This window comes from Cylas formicarius, unplaced genomic scaffold (assembly GCF_029955315.1).
Source record: "Cylas formicarius isolate icCylForm1 unplaced genomic scaffold, icCylForm1.1 PGA_scaffold_5__7_contigs__length_24384050, whole genome shotgun sequence".
Lineage (NCBI taxonomy): Eukaryota > Metazoa > Arthropoda > Insecta > Coleoptera > Brentidae > Cylas > Cylas formicarius.
In genome coordinates this window covers 15,136,632-15,157,458 of record NW_026844341.1, presented here as the reverse complement: position 1 = coordinate 15,157,458, position 20,827 = coordinate 15,136,632, and the positions used below count along the sequence as shown (strand labels likewise).

General features: G+C 32.7%; 2 protein-coding genes across 3 annotated transcripts in view; one reads left to right on the top strand and one right to left on the bottom strand.

Annotated features, from left to right (window-relative positions):
* Positions 1 to 20,827, bottom strand: part of LOC132702233 (ionotropic receptor 25a) — a 102,788-nt gene that overhangs the window by 45,479 nt on the left and 36,482 nt on the right. The gene's annotated exons all lie outside the window — the stretch shown is intronic.
* LOC132702234 (leucine zipper putative tumor suppressor 2 homolog) overlaps positions 1 to 20,827 on the top strand; it is a 134,604-nt gene that overhangs the window by 110,736 nt on the left and 3,041 nt on the right. The gene's annotated exons all lie outside the window — the stretch shown is intronic.

Sequence of the window (20,827 nt, the reverse complement as noted above, 5' to 3'; positions counted from 1 at the left end):
ATCCACTCTGTTGGACATTACTAATGGAGTGCCTCAGGGTTCCATCCTTGGTCCACTTTTGTTTATAATATATGTCAATGATGTAGTATTTGCAACAAATGCTGCTCGCAGTATACTCTATGCGGATGACACATCATTGATTGAATCGGAGAAAGATCTAACTAATTTAAATAAAAAGGCTGTCACTACACTCTCTATGATTGAGCACTGGTTCTCTGCTAATAAACTTAAATTAAATTCCGATAAAACAAAGACTCTAATTTTCAATACCAATCGAAGAAGTAAAAAATCTGAACCGGTCAAACTCCTTGGTGTTTACCTAGATGCGTTTTTAACGTGGTCGCCTCATATAGACTACCTGTGCGGTAAATTGTCATCTCAGGTTTTTGTTCTGAGACAACTGCGAGGTTCGATCTCGCAAAGCACTCTCCGTATAGTTTATTTTGCACTGTTTCATAGTATCTTATCTTATGGTCTACTACTGTGGGGGAACGCGACGGAGGCCGAGAGAGCCTTTAGATTGCAGAAGTCTGCGGTTCGGGTTCTTGGGGGTGTTCCGCCGTCCAGCCACTGCCGCCCAATATTCAAAGAATTGAAAATACTTACGTTACCATGTATGTTTATTCTCCAAACTTTAGTCGAAATCCACTCAAATTTGTCTGTTTTTCCGACTCATGGTGGATATCACAGTTACATGACGCGAACAGCTGACAATATCAAAACATTAAGATCGAGGTTGTGTACTACACAAAAAAATAAACTTAATCTAGAATTGTATAATATTTTTGCAAACACTATTTTTCGGTCCAAAAATATTGATATTAAACGACTTTCCATCAAAAAATTCAAACAATTATCAAAAAAGTTTTTTGAAGAGCATTGTTTCTATTCCATAAACGAATTTGTTACTTATCGGGCACAGTAGATCTAAATTATTTTAAGTTATTTTATAAATTGTTATTCTTTTGCTGACTTTAAAAATACGTTTTGTATTTGTAAATGGTCAATAAACGATATATATATTATTATTATTATTATTATTATTATTATTGTTATTATTATCATTATTATTATTATTATTATCATTATTGTTATTATAAATATTATTATTACCATAAAATAAAACCGCCGAGAAAATGGTTGACAATCCTTTTTCCTTCTTCACTTTGCAGTATTCGTACTATCTTACACTTCATATTCGATATTGTCCAGAACGGGAAGGACACTGATATAATTAATTGGCAAGTTTAGTAACACCTAGCACGAGGCGTTTTAAAATTCACCGTTTTGCATAAATAAGGAAGCCATTGTTTCCCGGACGGTGAAAAATGAATTTCTCGTTTATCGACGGTGCAAAAACCCGCGACTATCCAATTACGGGAAATGATTTATCGCCATTATTATTGCGGTGTGTGTACAGTGTTTCTTTTACGGAAAATACTGGCCGTTCTGCATAATAACACGTCTGCCGTGTATTAAACAACGGACGGTTCGTTTACCGTTTATTAATAATGCCAATATGTACAGAGCGTCTCGGCAAAGTCAACGTAAACGAATATCACAAAATTTGATTTCTTTCGAAAGCTTCGTTTTTGGGTTCAAAATGGAAACTAATTGATTTGTTAGACTTTCAGAAATCCCTCAAGTAGCAAAAATCATAAATAAGCAACAAACCAAGTTAGTTAGTGACAAATTGTAACAAGAATAGTGTACCCTTATTATAAAAAAAACAAAATAATCTTATGAAAAGTTAAGATCAAAAAAGTTTATTGTTCATCAATTTAGCGAAGTTTTGTTTCAGTTCTATCTTTTTTGCACAAAGTTCACACTTGTTGTACTTAAAAATAAAAAAAAATCTTTTTAAGCAACCAAAGCATCATAATAGGAATATTTAGAAATCGTAATTTAAACAGCAAATGTTTTCTTTTAATTGTTTATAGAAAACTGTAACTATTAACTCTTATTAATTGATAAACATAAAATCCTACTAAAATAATTGCGGATAGCCGTGATATAAAGAGACGTTGGCGAATTGCTTCATTATTAACAAATCTTATTTCAAATGCCTCCTCCAAGAGTGTAAATACAGTCGCCATCGACGTCTTTAAACTGTACGAGGTTAGCGTTAAAAATTTCCCGGCCTGACATAGATGCAGCTCCAGTATCACGATAAAACTTTATCTTCTTTTAAATATATATCTTAGTCGGCTGCGAAAAAAAGATTGAAGTCTTGCGTCAAGTAGTTTTTTATTGACAGCATTTTGAACAAGACGTGTCCGAAAAAATGTGGCACATAACGCAAATTGAGTATAGAGTAGTCATAAAGTTTTTGACAAAAGAAGGGTTAGCATCTAATATTGTTAAAGAAAGGCTGGATGGTGTGTACGGTCAAAGTTCTCCTTTCTATTCTGTAGTGAAAGAATGGGCAAAACGTTTTCGAATGGGGCAGGAGTCCCTTGAAGATGATTCAAGAACTGGTCGACCAGTGGAGGTCATAACGGAAGATATTGTTGCGATTGTGGAAGAGGTGGTATTGAGTGATCGACGTTTAAAGGTCAAGGTCAGAAATTATTAAGTTTTCTGATACAAGTGTTCGTCGAAGCCTGCAGGATCATTACAAACCTTTCGGCTATTAAAAAACAACGCCGTGTCGAGTGTGCGCGGTCTTTTTTAGAACCCTGTGGATAGGAACCGAAGCCTGTATTAGAAACTCTTGTGAGGGAAAGATGAAACTATGGTTCTCTATTATGACTCTCTATCGAAAAAAGAATCAATGGAGTGGCGTCGTAAGGGTGAAGCACCTCCAAGAAAATTTAGAGTCTGCCAATCAACAAAAAAGGTGATGGCCACGAACTTTTGGGATTGTGAAGGAATTCTTTTGATAGATTTTACAGAAACTAATACCACTGTCAATGGTAAATGGAAAATATTACGCATAAATGGCAGGACTGCAAACGTGTAAAACGTCGAGGAAAACTGACCAGAGGCGTGCGTCTTTCGCACGACATTGCACCTGTCCAAACTGCTGGTGTTGCACAAGCTACCATTTTAGAGTGTGGGTTCCAACAGATAGATCATCCTCCATCCATAGTCCAGATATTGTCACCAGCAACTATTATTTGTTTCGATATTTGAAAAAAGACTTACGTAGACGGCAGTTTAACGACGAAGTTGAGTCAAAAGAGGCTGTTTTAGCTCATTTTGCAGACAGATTTGTTAACAAAGAGATGTAATAAGTGTATTAAAGTTAAGGGGGATTATATTGAAAAATTATAAAAAATTGTTACTCTGTTTCTTTCATATTCAGGCCGGGAAATTTTGGCGCTGCCCTCGTATGCAATAAAGAAAATCAATTAAAAGTACTTCAGGCAGTACTCCATAAGAACAACCCAAGAAAGTTCAGATTATATGGATGTCCAAAATATAAATCAAAAATAAATAACCAAAACTAACAGTTGAATGTTGAATTAGTTTGTCTGGAGGCATTTAAGTTATCTGCTGCTTCACGTACTGGTTTATAATTATCTCCCCATATTAAAATTAAGTCTGCATCATACTGTCATAATGTTTACTTCAAAGTACCATGTTTTATATCATGGCTATCCGCGATTATATTAGTAGGATTTTATGGTTTTCCATTAAGAATAATTTACACCTACAGTTTTCTATACTTTGGCTACTTAAGAGTTTTTATAACATTTGTAAGTGTTATTAAATTGCAACAAACACAAAATTTGCGTTTTGCTAATAATATAAAAATCTTAATTTTAGGAATAAGATTTGCTAAATTACTAATATGTTCCCAACAACCAATTTTTTTTATATTAGTAGACCCTGTTTTGTTACTAAGCCATAATTTTTAATTCTACACAACCTTTTTTTGAAAGAATAGAGATACTTGACTCTTGTGCAATTTTTATACTTACTTTCACTATTACTTAACTATTACTATTACTACTAATATTATACTTATTATTATTACTATTACTATTACTATTACTATACTTTTAGTTTTACTATTACTTTTACTTTAGGTGCACCTAATATTATGATGGAATGTGGTCCAACTTTTGGCAATGTTGTTAGTACTTGAGTTGTGCATTTAGTAAAAAAAATTCTCATATTTTGCACACTAAAATGACCACCTTGTATATTTATTTAATTAACCTGTGCCTTAAAAACTACTGCTGAAAAGAATTGGTGGAATTGGAATATAAAAATTTCTTAAATCAGTTTTTGGATTGCCGACAGCATTTTGTTTTTCGTTTTGTTTTATTTACAATAAAATAGCAATGAAATTATAAACTGGATTTAAAACAATTATGAGACATTCTAGAGGATAAAAATTTTGAATTTTTCCAATGTCTTAGATGTCTTGGAAATTTGTTACACTCTTTTGAAAATATATTATCCATAGAAAAACGTGTTTTATTTATATCAAAATTGCGAATGGATGGAAACACTGAGGAAAAAAAATAGTTGGGTAGGTACTGCCGGTTACCGAAATTTTAAAAATCAAAACTATACTCAACAAATGTGGTATAATACCAAATCAAACTCTGTGGGCTGAAGTTACTTATTTTTTATTAATTAAATATGAAATAATTGGGTTTCATTAAATTTTAGTTTTGGTTGGGACGCCCGGTACATACTTTTTCAAGTATGGTTCGTATATACCACCACGCACTTCAAAATGATGTAGTAAATGATCTAATTAAGATGGGATTTATAGGCCGATTATTATATCTACCTTAATTAATGAATATTTTTGACAAAACACATCGGAATCAATAACATAAATCAGTAAATAGACTTTCGAATTTATTGCTTATTAAATTAAACGTTTATTGCTAATAACACATACAAATTATATCTACTTATGTTTTCCTGTTTTGCTTCTAGAATAATTCATGAATCTGTCGATAAATCAAAAGCCGTAGAAATATTTTCGTCCCAAACCTGTTGCAGTCAAGCCATTAAATGAAATTTTAATGTATCAATTGAAGATTGTCAAATTGATTTACATTTAGTGTGTTTTTTTTGTTACGTTATTCAATTTTCACGTTGTATGTTTCAAATTTGCATCGAGGTTTTAAACATTTCAATTTCCGATTGGTTGGTTAGTTGATTAGAAAAAAAGGTTAAAAAAATAAATAAGAACTAAAAGTTCAGATTTCCACAAAATTATATATTATGACATGACAATTGTTTCGACAACACCGTGTCTTTATCAAATCACATTTGATAAAGACACGGTGTTGTCGAAACAATTGTCATGTCATAATATATAATTTCGTGAAAATCTGAACTTTTAGTTCTTATTTATTTTGATAAATGGTTTTTCATCAAGTAAAAGCCAAGCCAAGCAAAAAAATGTTACAAAAAACAAAACAGGCTTAAAGTGATTTAAATATAAACGACAGTCGAATTTTTAAAAATAAAAACATCCTAGGAAGATATCAAATTACTCCTGAACTTGTCTTGTTTTTCATGCGTGAACTGCAACTAGAAGTTTTAATTGCCTGGTCTTACTACCTCTTACTACCTCTTATAATACAAATGATGTAATTTTCGGAAAAACGGAGCGACCGAATAAAATTAGCGCAATGTCGGCGGCCCTGAAAAAATCTACTTTTAATTTTGTTGCTGCAATTGTTAAACTGGTTACAATTTTTGTGATATTTTGTGATATTTTTCTGAAAAACTCGTAAAATAATAAACCAATTTTTTCCAAAGCATACTTACAGGCTGTTCCAATCAATAAAAAATCAAACATCGATCAATATTCGGAAAACGAAAATATCTAAAAACAAACGAAACTACGTAAAAATTTCAAAATGAATTCCTTTATACCTATTTGATATGTTTAAAGCTGACTAAGATACAAGAGGTGCTGGAAAATACAATATTCTGAATATCGCGCTGTCGCTCGGAAGAGTGCAATTTCACTGAGGCACCTTTCATTTCACAGAAAAGTAGCTCAGGTTCGCGAGAATCGCAAACCTCTATCTTTACCAATAACGGAGATCCCACGCAATTGCTACTAAAATGGCTTCCAAAGTTCGCACTTGTAGGTATAGAGGGTGTCCGGAAACATGTCGGAACTCTTTGGGATTCGCAGATACATGTGAAATGCTAAAATATTATACATTACAGGGTGCGTCAAAAAGTACATCTCGAGATATCGAATTCATATACTGAAATTCGAACAAACCAAAACGAAAAGTGGGCTTCTCTTTAAATCTATATCTAAATAGATGATATTACAATTTTGTGGGCGTATTTCTTGATCGAAGTTACCTTTGTCGGCAACCACTCTTGACATATTTGTTCATATATTAAAGAAATACGTTATCTCCTCAGTTTTGAAGCGCCATTCACAGCTGCCCTTAAACTCAACTTTTTATCATTCACGAATCAGTAAAAAACACAATTTTTGCATTCGCATGGAGCACATGCCCTTGTTGGGGGTATTATAAGCTACTTTGATGGACTTGTCCTTTAACACTGATACTATTGATCTTATATTTACTATTTTACGAACAAATTCAAAACGTGCTGTTCTGGTATGACTAATAAATTTAATACATTTCTTTATATGTTTTTAAAATTGTTATCTATCGCCATGACACACTTTTGGGCACACTGTATTCTCAGTTTGAATTCCGTTTGTATGTTGACACAGAATTCGAAAATGGATCTAAGAAATATTCATCTAAGGCTGTTTCTGCTTCACATGAAGTTAAACTTGATAGCAAAAGAGCGTCCTCTGAAATTTCTACATGCGTTTTTAAGGTTTGTTAACATTATGGGAACCAACAAATTTTTTTAGACGTGAAGACGATAAGAAAAACAAAGTGAACCGGACAGATATCTCGGAGTTTAAGGTTCAAAAGAAAGACCCTAATAACATTTTCTACAAGTTATCACATTGTGATGAATTCTGCAGAAGCATTACCTTAAAAATTTCAATTTTGTCTATATAAAAATAATTTTATTTTTAACTTTATTCTTTAGCCTAAAGCTTTTCGAATGTTTTTTTGAATATTGTTGAATCGACACATCTCAATTCGTTTCTTCGGTTTTGTATTATCTGTGTATTTTAAAGGTATATTCTTGAAGAATATATAAAGTTCACAATTTTCATTCTTCTTTGGATTGGAAAAACCATAAGATACGACTTTTCTGCTGTGTACATAACTGTAAGGAGAGGCTGCAGGAAAAAAAATATAGGGATTTTTTTTAAATAATTTTTTTGTATTTTAAATCCTATAGATTTCCGGATTTTCCCTCGAAAATGTTCACTATTTTTTGACACTAAAGGGAAAATTGGGCTCTTCTAATTTCCCGCGAAGAGCTCTCTATTGCCGACGAAGTTTTCACGATCTAAATATAATTTGCCAACGAGATAATCCGCAATCTCCTGGTCGGCACACAAACGATGACCGAACGTTAATCAATATGCGACTTAATTAACGTCGTTACAAGCACTTTGAAGTTATTAACACCCGTAATGGCTTTACAACGACCGATAAATAATTATCATTAATCCCGCAAAGAATTCAATTACGATTTATATCGATTGCATCGGGGTACAAAGCGGCTTTCAATTAAAAACAACCTCTTCGCGACGTAGCAAAGGTAGGTAATTGGATTGAAGGGAAACGTAAAAATACAGAGAAGATTTGTTGCCAAGTATCCCTGATTACGAAGGTACAAGATGTTTTATTGGTTCGGTAAATTTTTTCTTTGTTGTTTGTATTTGAGAACAATAACTAAAATAACATTAAGAAGGGGAAACAATACCAAAATTATATAATTGTATAATGCTATCTAACTCATCCTGAAAATGATATTGAAACCCCAATTTGGAAAAACTATTGCATTTCAAAATTATGTTTTCGTTTTAATAATATAGCCCAAAAAAAAGAAATATTGTAAGCATATAAGTATGACCAAGAGCGGTACAGACGGAAGACACAAATCCAACAGCCAAAATCTCTTCCAAAACCTATTGAAGTAATTTTTTACGTGATTGAGTCACACAATAAGTAATGCATTTTTAGATGCCTTCAAGGATTCTGTCAGAACTTTTCGGTATTTGTTTATATTTAATAAATTCAACCCATTCATTATGGTGTACACTACAAAGGAATTCAGTGGAATTAAGAGTAACTAATATGCCTGTGATATAACGGAAAAATTGTTTTTGGTTCAGCGATTTACTTCAAATAAAATATACCATTGCAAATATATCGAAAGTAGTGCGTTTTCTGATAAAACATAATGTAATCCTCTTGAATAGAACCATTTCTTTTCAGAAATTGTTATTTCTTTTTAAAATATTGACAAGAAAACTTAGATTGGAGATGATGAAGACGATTACATTCTATTTTTTCATATAATATGTAGGGGGTGCTGATAACACGCTCTTTCATGCAATAAATGTATTGTTTTTCAAAGAATCTCCCATAGGCTACTGTAATACTTTTTCCAAAACTTCTAGATTCCTCCTGCATCGGTTTTTACTGAGTCGAAATTGCTGACGTTTTACCAATCATCCTGTTGGCTTCTTCAGAGCTTGACTGAAGAAACCAACAGGATGATGGGCGAAACGTCAGCAATTTCGACTGAGCAAAAACCGACGTAGGAGGAATCCAGAAGTTTTGTAAAAAGCAATACATGTTTTGGTTATACCGAACCGTTATTTTTTTTTTTTTGAGAGTAGAGTGACCATTTACAAGCAAAAAAGTTATTCTATATTTCTTTTGAAAAAAAAGTACCGTTTTTTATGTCAAGTAAATCGCTGGAACAAAAAAAAATCATTTACAATAAGCAGGCTGTGGATTAGCGTTGACATTCATTAATCTGAATAAAAGATCGTTTGCCGGTTATTTTGAAGCGGAATAAAAAACAATTTCAAGTGTTTAATAGGCCATACGCATAATGAATAATGGCGAATAGTAACCCCGTATATGGTCAAATTAAATTGTGAAACTACGGCTTTGGATTGCTTTTAGCGCATTTACTACGGACTAAACTGAATTTCACTATTTACACACGACCTAAACAAGCATTGGTTTTGTTTATTGATGTAGTGTATTTAAAGATAACTACCACATTTTTGTTCCTTATTAATTTAATATACCCAAAACGGAATGGTTTTTGAAAAAACAAATACTTTTAAAGGAATTCCTTGTGGTTCCATTGGAATTCCGGGGAATTCCGTGGACTTATGCATAAAACAGGAGCCACGGTATACACTTTTACCTCTTTGATTTACCCCTCGGTGAAGACTGCCCGAACTTCTATCAAATTAACAGGTCCTTAGAAAAGATACTGCCTTTTTTTAAGCAACACATTTGACTGCTGAGAAGAAAAGAGATAATTGATTATTAATTTTCTTGACTGCTGATTTAGTACCATTAGCACGTAATAATGTATTATATGGGCGGTCGAAACTTCAAGATGATTTACAACGCATCCACCATTTTCTCAAGAGAATAATGGCTTGGTGATATGGAAATAGACCAGTGGTGGGGAAACTTTTTTTAAGACCATTTGTAATAACTGCAATGTAATGCTTAATAGTTACAAAAATTATGTGTTTGAAAAACATATGCATATATTATTACATACATTTATTATTTTAATAGTAAAAAAGCAAAAGGTAAGAAAATTATAAGCACACAATATAAAATGAATTTAGGGTACTTCTTGATGTGAAGTATTATCACTTTATTTTCTGGTGTCATTACTGGTTGATGGTGCATGAGAAAAATGAAATTGAGACTGTTTTATCAAAATTTCATGATAGTCCGATTCCATTTGCGAAGAAGAGATTTGTAAAACTGATGAAAGGTGCTCATCTGTAATTCTGTTTTCTTAAAGAAGTTTTCCTAAACTTCATTGTTGAAAAGATTTCTTCGCATATATAAGATGAGCTGAACATTGTCATTATCTTCATTGCATGAGTAATTAGATTAGATTCTAGTAATGGTACTGTATGAAAAGTTTGTTTCAGGAGAGTAATTCAGTGCTCTTAACTCAAGTTGAATTTTTGTATCAACTTCTTCTTAATTAACATTTTTCTAAAGTCCTGAAATTTCATTTCAAATTCTGAAGATAGTTTTCTCAAATTAATTTCGTATTTTGTAATCTCCTTATTTGAGGTAGTGAATTTTAAAGATTGTATTCTTGAAAAATGAGAAAAATCAGATTTAGAGATCTGATTAGCAAATAATATTAACTGCAATTTGAAAATCTTCAGGTACTGCCCAATATCGTGAAGAAACCGAGTTTTCCCTTGCAATTTGAGATTAAGTTTATTCATGTGTACGAGGAGGTCTGTGAAAAAAGCGAAATCAGCAAGCCACTTTTCGTTTTCTAAGACGTCAAACCGATTATAAATGTCTTTGTCAAAAAGAAAAATCAGAATATCGTCTTTCAAAATACTTTTCCAGCTCTTAACCAACGAACTTTTGAATAATACAGGACATCGGAATGCTCAGCATGTACGGACTCCAAAAACTGTTAAACCTATCGATGTAATAATCCTCTGGAACGAATCATATTTACTAATACACAATAACGCGTTTTACCACAAACCGAAACTCAATTTTACGTACTCGAAGCGGGTTTCGCCAACCAAGGTGGCATCTTCAGGAGAAGATTAAAACTAAACTTAATAGAACAAATGTTCTCTCTCTCTCTCTCTCTCTCTCTATATATATATATATATATATATATATATATATATATATATATATATATATATATATATATATATATATATATATATATATATATATATATATATATATATATATACATATATATATATATATATATATATATATATATATATATATATATATATATATATACACATCGGGAAGTGGGAGGGTGAATTACGCACTGTTCACGCAACCAATCCTCTGTCTCTCTGGACCTCTGTCCTTGTTCAGTGCCTTATTCCCTCTCTTAACAATTTCTAAGCTTTCGTAATTTTAAATTACTTATATCTACCTTATGATTATTGTTGAACATATGCTGGGCTACACTTGGTTTTTCTAATCTAGCAAATTTTAAATGAGCTAAATGTTCCTTAAATCTAACATTAATTGATCTTTTGGTTTTTTGGATTTTTTAATTTTGATTCGGACTGATAGACACTTCGAAGACCTGCGGCCCTGAAGACTCTATCAAGTCCACTTGTATATTGGGGAGAGAAGGGAATTGAGACTAGTTTTAAATTTTCCTTATCAGCTTGAAAAGTCGTTGATTTTTGAAGTTTGTTTTTAAATCTAAATTTCCTAATTAACTTATCGATAAAACTATCTTCATAACCATTGATTCTAGTCACCTTTTTTATAAGGCTTCTTTCCACCTCAAACCTTTCTTGATTTAAAGGAAATGTGACAATTCTATGGACTAGAAAATTAAAACTTGCCATTTTATGTTGAAAAGCATGGTTAGAATTATTGGTTATGTATCTTAAAGTACTAGTGTCTTTCCCATAAATGTCAAAACCTATATGATTTTCAATGTTTTTGATAACGAGAACGTCCAAAAAAGGCAACTGCATGTTACTTTCTATTTCATATGTGAATTTAATAGATGGGAAGTAATTATTCAAGTTTGAAACAAAGTCATTTAAATCCATGCAAGTTGTATTAATAACTGCGAAAACATCGTCGACGTATCTATACCATATCCTAGGAAAGTACTCGAAATTTTCTTTAGCAACAATTTCCCATGGTCGTGCCATTTTATTTTTCCTAATATAGAAAAATATTTTGACTCATGCAAAGCATTGTCAGAGTGATTAGCTCTTCAATTATGTATTTACTGTAGTTATTATATTCGAGTAATTTCCTGAGCTATTCCAAAGTTTCTGGTATAGGAACGCTTGGAAATAATAAGGAGACATCAAAAGATACTAAAAGTTCATGTTCATTTAGCCTTACGTCTTTGATTTTACCAATAAACTCTTGCGAGTTGTTTACAGAAAAACTTTCTTTTTGATGTTTTAAATTTCCAAGTTCATCAACCAACCACTTTGAAATATTATATATTGGAGAACCTATAGCTGAAACAATTGTGTTTCCAGGTTTATGAATTTTAGGTAAACAATATAATTTGGACAAAGTAGGATTAGATGTCTGGAATTTGTATTTCAGATTTTGGGTAATAAGGTTTTTACAACTATTTAATGTGCTTTTTACCTGTTGTACCATCCTCGATAACGGATTTCTATTTAATTTCTTATAAGGACCCTCTTCAAGGAATTTATCAACTCGTTGAAAATAGTCTTCTTTGTCTAAGGTGACAACTTTATTACCCTTATCTGCTTTTAAATAAAAACAATTCTTCTCTTTTAATCCCCTAACGATGTTTTTGGACCAATGAATTTGTTTGGTTTTATTATTACCTTTATTTCGATTGCTAATATTTTTTGAAATTTGATTCCTAACAAATCCTTTTTAGGTAACGGGTAAATATTGAATGCTAGACTCAACACTTACCACCACTTCTTCCACACTACCCCTCGAAGTCGGCGGGACGAAATTCAAACTTTTGTTGAGTAAATTCAATTCACCATTATTAAAGGATTGAGAAGGAGAGTTTTCAACAATGGTAATGGTTTCCGGAGATTTCGTTTTCGATATTTTAACACCAACGTTTTTGAGTTTTTTGTTCAGTGACGAAAAGTTCTTAACATATTTGTTTTCAATGACTACAAACATTTTTCTCTGGAAATCACACCATTGTTAGAATTCTAAATCACTTAACATATGTGTTAACTTTTTGAGTACGTAAAATTGAGTTTCAGTTTGTGGTAAAACGCGTTATTGTGTGTTAGTACAGTGCCGAAGGTTCCAGTCAAGAGTTTGACATTTACTAGTTTTACAACAATATTAAGTATATGGTCAATATCTAAAACCGATTTACAGAGAGCATCCTGATGTATAAGGCAATGCAAAAAAACAACATTTTTTTCCGGATACTTAGAATTAAATTTCCCAACAAATCCTAGATTGAGTCCAACCATATTACGAACACCATCTGTAGTTACATTACATAACTTATCAATAGATAAACGAAGTTTATCGATGAGATTTTCAAAATCACAAAATATGTCGGCACCAGTCGTTCCTTTCATTGACTGCAAGTTCTTCTGTAATTTCAAAGTCTGCGTTGATTCCTCTTACAAATATGAGTAACTGCGCAGTATCGCTGATATCCGTACTTTCCTACATTGTAATTGAATAAAAAATAAATTTTTGAGTTTTTGTAGTCAGTTGTGTAATCAGATTTTTATCAATATTTTCAATTTTCTCAGTGATTGTTCTTCTTGAGAGAAACAGTGACTGAAAATCATTTTTCTTTTCAGGGCACATAATATCGCAGACATATATCATGCATTCTTCATCTGAAAATGCTTTATAAGATTTAGCAATATTATAACCCAATACATAACTGGCTTTCGTAGCGCATCTTTGGGAATGATTAGCTCAATGAAAAAATTGTCGTTGACTTGATAATTTTTTTATTAAATCTTTCGATTCAATTTTTTTCACCTTAAACGGGCGGGATTAAACCTTTCCAGGAGCTGGACTTGGCCCGCGGGCCGTAGATTCCTCATCACTGACATAGACACATGACTTATGTTTCTGGCAGGTCAAAGATTTTAATAGGTTTCAGTTATTTTCTTAGAAACTGTTAAACGGCCAACTTTAACTTTTGGCCCCTTCACCACTCGGTCACCGCATTAAGACAGGTCGATCATATTGTCGGATATACACAAATAAATTCCGATATACACATCAGTTATATTTCTCATATTATTTTAATTTACGAACGAGTCAACTAATAATAAGCATTCGCAATTAAATCCAAAAAAAAGGTAATTCAGCTTTTGCTACTATAGAAAATTTGTGAGGGATTTATCGAGAGCCTGCATATTTTTGAAAAACCTAACACTCAACACAGTTTATGTCTGCGCGTTCCAGTTCTAGTTTCAGATAATTCGGAACATTTTATGAAGAATTTTTTCACACTCCGACATTTTGAATAAAATTTTCAATATTACAAATTAATTTGATATGCAGAAAATAGTACAGCTTTGTCCGTTAATTTTAATTTCAGGAACGAAACTATGAAATAATTAATCATGAAATAGCAAATGTTGACTATTTCAGTTAGTTCAGAAATATATCACTTAATAACTGTGCTGACTTGTACCAAAATATATGAAATTGGTGAAAATAGTGGTCTTAAGTAGTCACAAAATCAACACTTTTTTAAGATAGCATCAAAATGTATGTAACCAAGTCAAAAGAGCATTAAGAAAGAACGTTCCTTTATCTAAAATGAAATACCAGATCAACTAAGTTATTTAAAGAACTAGAACGCAGCAGGCAATAGAAAATGAATCTATTGATTTAGACGAAGAAGAACACTTCACTAATTTTGAAAGCGAGCGATTTTTGAAAAAATTCTTTTAAGTTCAATGGAATTTTTAAATTTTGCAAACAAGATCTTTCCAAATTCTTTTGACCTTTGACCCTGCTTGGATACGTTAGAATTGCTAAAACAATTCAAATGCTGTGGCTTCGGTTGCTAGGAGATCCTACAGATTTTATGAGTAATGAGCAAACTTAAATCAGGAATTAAGGGAGAAAGACCCGTCTATTATCAGCAAAAAAATATCATACATAAGTTCTATAAGCTATAAGCTTATAATACTATAAGCAAAATAATAAAAATGTTTCTGAGGTTCAAGAACCGGCTTGTAGATTTCATATATATCAATATCAATGAACGTGTACCTCATTATGGCCGAGAACTAGTAGAAGCTATAGTTCGCTCCGAAAGTCAAAACGTATTTTTCTTTTTTTTTTTGTTCTTTTTGTATTACTTTGTTATATTATCTAATTTGCATTGTTGTGGACATAAATAAATAAATAAATATTTCCGTGAAAGGTCGCAACTTCCCGTATTCAAATTTAAAATTATTTAAAAGCGACCTTAGCCACCTACCACCGGCGATCGACCATTCATCCTCGCAAAAACAAAGTTAAAACCAAAAAAAACTGCTCGTATTGGGTCGATCCCCGCAGTGAGATAGCAGCGCGCAGAGTATTGCGGGACCAGATAATATGGCGGCTTTACTATTAACTCGTACTTCGCCGTGTTTCTTCGTGGACGTTTTATTTTTTGATACTATCACGATTCGAATTGTACAGGGCGTTTTTTAGCTTTTATTCTAGACACATCGATATCGAAAAACTAGAAAACCTCGTCAATAAGGTAACCGGATTTTCTTTAACATCAATGTTTCCGCTATTTTTTTTTAACTATTTTTCATCTTTATTTACCGTGCTTGAGGTGTCAGTGTCAATTGTGTCTGCCATAGTCGATATCGATATCGAAAAATTAGAACTTACCCAACCCCCAAATGATTTTTTCTTTTTGTGCATTTTACAGTTCTATACGTGGCTTTTGGATTTTTTTAATTTCACTATTTCTGTTACATTAGTACTGCCCCATGCTGAAGTAAAAATAATAATAAATAAATAATAAAAAATGCATAAAAAATAATTTATGGAAAAACGATTTTTTATGTGATCGACATTACGGAAATTTTCGTTGCCTTCTCAAAGATGATGCAGACCACATATACTTAAAATTATATTTTCAAATGAGCCAATGTATAAAATTGCAACTGTATAAAATATATATAACACTACTAAATGTTATAAGTAAAATAATAATAATATAAAATAAAACAACAAAAATGTACGATGTTCTATTGCTACTCGTTTGCGATATTCTTACTTGTATTCTTCGTTATTTTTTGACATATATAATTAGCCAAGATTGGCAACAAATAGCATTAGTAATCTGCATTGTTTCATAAATATTTACAATTTTTAATTAATCTTTATATTTTATGTAATTTCTCTGTTATACTTCGGTCAATTTGAATACACGATTTTAAGTATATGTCGTCACTATGTCTTGAAGAAGGTAATAATACTTGTAGTTTAAAATAGTGATGCATAGTAACAATTATATCGCTGTCTACCGAGCTTGAGTTCAAGTTCAAGGGTTCACCGTAGATTGGTTTTCTTTAACGTCCCACATTTCCTAGAATTGATATCGAAAAACAGGAAAACCTTGTGAAAATATACGCAAAATCAAACGGCTTCTACTAGAATAGATACCGATATTAAAAAACTGGAAAACTTCGTGAGAAGGTAAGCAATTTTAAAGGTATTTATTTCCTAGAATAGATGTTGATATCTAGAAACTGGAAAAGATATTGAATTTGAACCTTCATGAATAGATATTGATATCAGAAAACTGGAAAACCTCGTGAAAAGGTTCGTAATTTTAAACGGCATCTCAGAATAAATATTGATAACAAAAAACTGGAAAACCTCGTGAAAAGGTAAGCAATTTTAAAGGTATTTATTTCCTAGAATAGATGTTGATATCTAGAAACTGGAAAAGATATTGAATTTGAACCTTCATGAATAGATATTGATATCAGAAAACTGGAAAACCTCGTGAAATGGTTCGTAATTTTAAACGGCATCTCCTAAAATAATTATTGATAACAAAAAACTGGAAAACCTCGTGAAAAGGTAAGCAATTTTAAAGGTATTTATTTCCTAGAATAGATGTTGATATCTAGAAACTGGAAAAGATATTGAATTTGAACCTTCATGAATAGATATTGATATCAGAAAACTGGAAAACCTCGTGAAAAGGTTCGTAATTTTAAACGACATCTCTTAGAATAAATATTGATAACAAAAAACTGGAATACCTCGTGAAAAGGTAAGCAATTTTAAAGGTATTTATTTCCTAGAATAGAAGTTGATATCTAGAAACTGGAAAATATATTGAATTTGAACCTTCATGAATAAATATTGATATCAGAAAACTGGAAAATCTCGTGAAAAGGTTCGTAATTTTAAACGGCATCTCTTAGAATAAATATTGATAACAAAAAACTGGAAAACCTCGTGAAAGGGTAAACAAAACCAAACGGTATTTCCTAGAATAGATATTGACATGTGGAAACCGGAAAACTTCATGAAAAGATATGCAATATGGCTATTGAAAGACTGGAAAACCTCGGCAAAAACGAGGTTGTTTTTTTTTGCACGCGCCCCGTATAAAGACGTCCAATTTCCGAGCGTATCTGCCAGAATCCGAAAGTGAAACATGCTCCGGCGTCATAACTCTACCGCCGCACGGGATCACGCAACCGGCATTAAAGCAAATTACACGTCCGAACTCGTTATTATTATCTCTGCCAAGTCATAGAACAAGCCGGGTTATTACCCACCCGGGGCTGCCTCTTCAATCTGCCATCTCCCCAGGAAATTAGATAAAAAATCACGGGTGGTTTGTGTCCATGTAGATGAAATTGCGGCGGCAGATACCGACTCAGCCAGTAATGGTACAATGGAGTCGTCGGTTGAAAACTTTTATGGGTAATTATTGTTGCCCGGCATCCAAAACAAAAGTAAAGAATTATCGACTATATACCAATCATGCGAAAATTATGCATCCAAATACGTATCACCGAAGTGAACAACTTAGAAGTTGAACCACTTCTTCTATCCGATGCTAAAAACCATAAACTACAAAAAAAAAATTAACACTCTTAATAGAAATAGACGAACTTATTGATGTAATAGTATCTAAATGTATATCATACGTAGCAAGTAATGTGTTTTAATAACCAACAACTCTCAAACTATTGAGCTCTTGAAGAGTTACTGAGGGGCAAGTTGTACGTTTGATCTTGGGTGTACAGAAGGTCAGGATACCTACTTTCCTGTATCATAGGAGTGTGTTAATGTTATTTCTCTGCCAAAAATTAGAATTCCAACTGACTTTAATAACTTGCGCTCTGCGCTCTGCGTTTTCTAATATATTAAGAAAAAATCTTGCAATTACAAATGAATAAATTCTTGGATATTAGTAACATTATTCCTTTTAGTCCGGATTTAGAACAGGATATGGCGGTGCAACTGCAATAACTGATGCAATTAATGACATTGTATCTATGCAGGTTTAAAGTAAGGCTTCTGTTATGATTATTATCTATGTTGAATTATATAGGTTTTCACGACACTTCATCTAACAATAAAAAATCTTACTTAACAAACCGTACACAAAATGTGATTATTGGAAATAAACAATCAGACATTGTATCAGGGGCGCACAGGTACTTTAGGACCTTTATTTAATTAAATTTAAACCATTAACATTAAAGAGTCTTTACAGCATTTCGGTTGCTAACTTTACTATGATGACACAGCTGAAATATATAAGAATTAACTGACTAGCAAATTTTGGATACAAAATTGAAGTTTACAAACGATATTAAGCTCCCTTTTAAAAAATTCTTATTCTATTTTAATTATTAAGACTAAAGTTATGTAATTCTTTGATATTGTCACATTTTAATTATTGCGACCAAATGTATGGTTCGTTTCTGAGTATTTTTTCAAAACGAAGAATACAAAAAGTCGACAACCAGTGCTTGACGTCATTAAAAACAGAAGAACCAACCTACCTGGTGCTTTTATTTGTTAAGTATTAATTTAATTAACTTAATTTAATTAAATTTTTGAAGTTGGTGCGTCCTGACAGTCCCAACAATTCGTCATGGGTCATGCACTTGGTGGTGTCAGGAGCTGACGCACCTTAAAGAGGTCGTTCGAAAAACAAAGCATAAGTCTCAATACTTGCAGAAGAATAGAATTTATATAAAAGCCGCTAAGTACGAGGAAGTCGTGAGGCTTACTGCGAAGATATAGAGAACTACTCTGAAGCAGCTTGGCTATAGAAACCTTAAAGTTTAAAACCAATGAAGCGAGATAAGGAAGATTTCTAAATGGCACGGTATACATACTGCTAACCTTCGGGAAAGCTTGATATTCTCACGAACACAAGAATTTCCCCAAGAGTTGTCATGTGGATCTATACGACAATCGTAAGATCCATGCGATTGTCTGATGATTCTGGTGATGGGGAAGTTTACTCCAAATCCTTCATAATTAACGTATGCTGCAGACGGAGCTCTCTGGTATTACTGTAGCCGCAAAGTTCTGGTACTTGATAGACCATGTTTTACGTCAGGACTAGCACTAGAATGTCACAGCAATCCTTAGATTGCTTGGACTACAGGGCGTGCGCATTCCAGGGGAAACCATGATGCCGATTTCCTCCTAAACTTCCATATTAAACTTTATAGTACCAATAGTACCAGAACATTACGTCAGTGTGACTACTTTAGTGATCGAAGAAAAAGAAAACTGAAATGAAAAAGAAAATTGTTGGCTAGCTAGGAAGCTATCCAAACCAGACAGAAGGCAAACAATCAAGGAGATAATTTTTGAAGCTATGACCTACCTCACTAGGCTAGATGTAAACCTGAGAGCTCTGCCCCGGACAAAGCACAATAGACCTGCTGTACACTGACAGATAAGGAGACAACTAAGTTGCTTTAGTTATATGTATATATTTTTTTGTATTATTTTGATGCTTAGAATAATTAACATTCCATTATCATTATTATTATTAAAATTAAAAAATACCTAAACCATAGCTAAACCATTTTCAACAGTTTAGCTATTCGCACAGCGACCGAAATGATTGGAATTTAACAAAAACTATTAAATATACGTCTGGGTAAATGTAATTCATTGTTATCATTTAATTATTCGCCGCTGTAATTGCATGCGTCAAACTTTTTCCGGTAGTTAATGGATTTCGTTCGATTTTGCTCGTTTGCGCGCCCCAAGGCTCCGTTCCCGGTCCGGCACTTTTACAATCAAATCTGTGACAGGGCACTTTCAGGGCAATAATTTCTGCGATTTTTACTGCGGTCACTAAAAACGGAGCCTTGCGCGTTTGAAAAAAAGTGCGGCCTTGGTTTCCCAGTTCGTCATTCTTCTCCGTAAAGTGATAGTTAAAGAAATCAGAGGTGTGTAATTAGACCCCGTGGTGGCGTGTTCCCGGCTCTAATTGTTAACGCGATTACCATAATACCATGTTATTATTAACAGCTTTCCCTTGGCGCACGCCTTTAAGTTTATCCGGAATTATGCTGCTATTTGGATATAGATGCCACTAAGACCGTTTTAAATAGCGTCCTAATGGTATCTCCGAAACGATAAGTGCAACTATTTCGCTAAAATTTGCAGAAAGTTGGATTTTTTACGTTATTTAGTTTGGTCATATTTCCTTTAGGGTCTGCAATACAAAAAACAAGAACTAACTAAATTAATTACTTTTTACGAGATAGAACATCAAATTGATTGACAAACTAATGAGAGCATAGGGTTTTAGAGTTTTCTCGGTTTGTGTAATTTTCATTTCTAATGCATTGCTTTTTTTTTGGTAATTGTTATATTTTTCTGTTTTGGTTAAAAAAAAATTCGTTTTCGAGAAAATCATTTTTTTTAGCCTCGAAAGAAAACCTTCAAAATTAAATTTAAAAAAATTCCTGACGAATTTTAACTTTATAGCTTGAAATTTCAGACACTTACTTTATGTGGTAGCGAGTTTGTCTGATCAGCTCAATATTTTGCTGGGCGTTGTGCATCGCCTAGTATTAATATTGAGCAAAATTGGAAGTTCGTAGTTACAACCCTTCAAACACTGCTCGAAGGTCCGTTATGTTGTACATATATCACGAGACAGAGAACAGACAAATATTGAAACCTTTTTTTTCGACGCTGAATCGACCGGTAACAACGCCGACGCTGCAGGACCTACCGTTACCGCGATATTG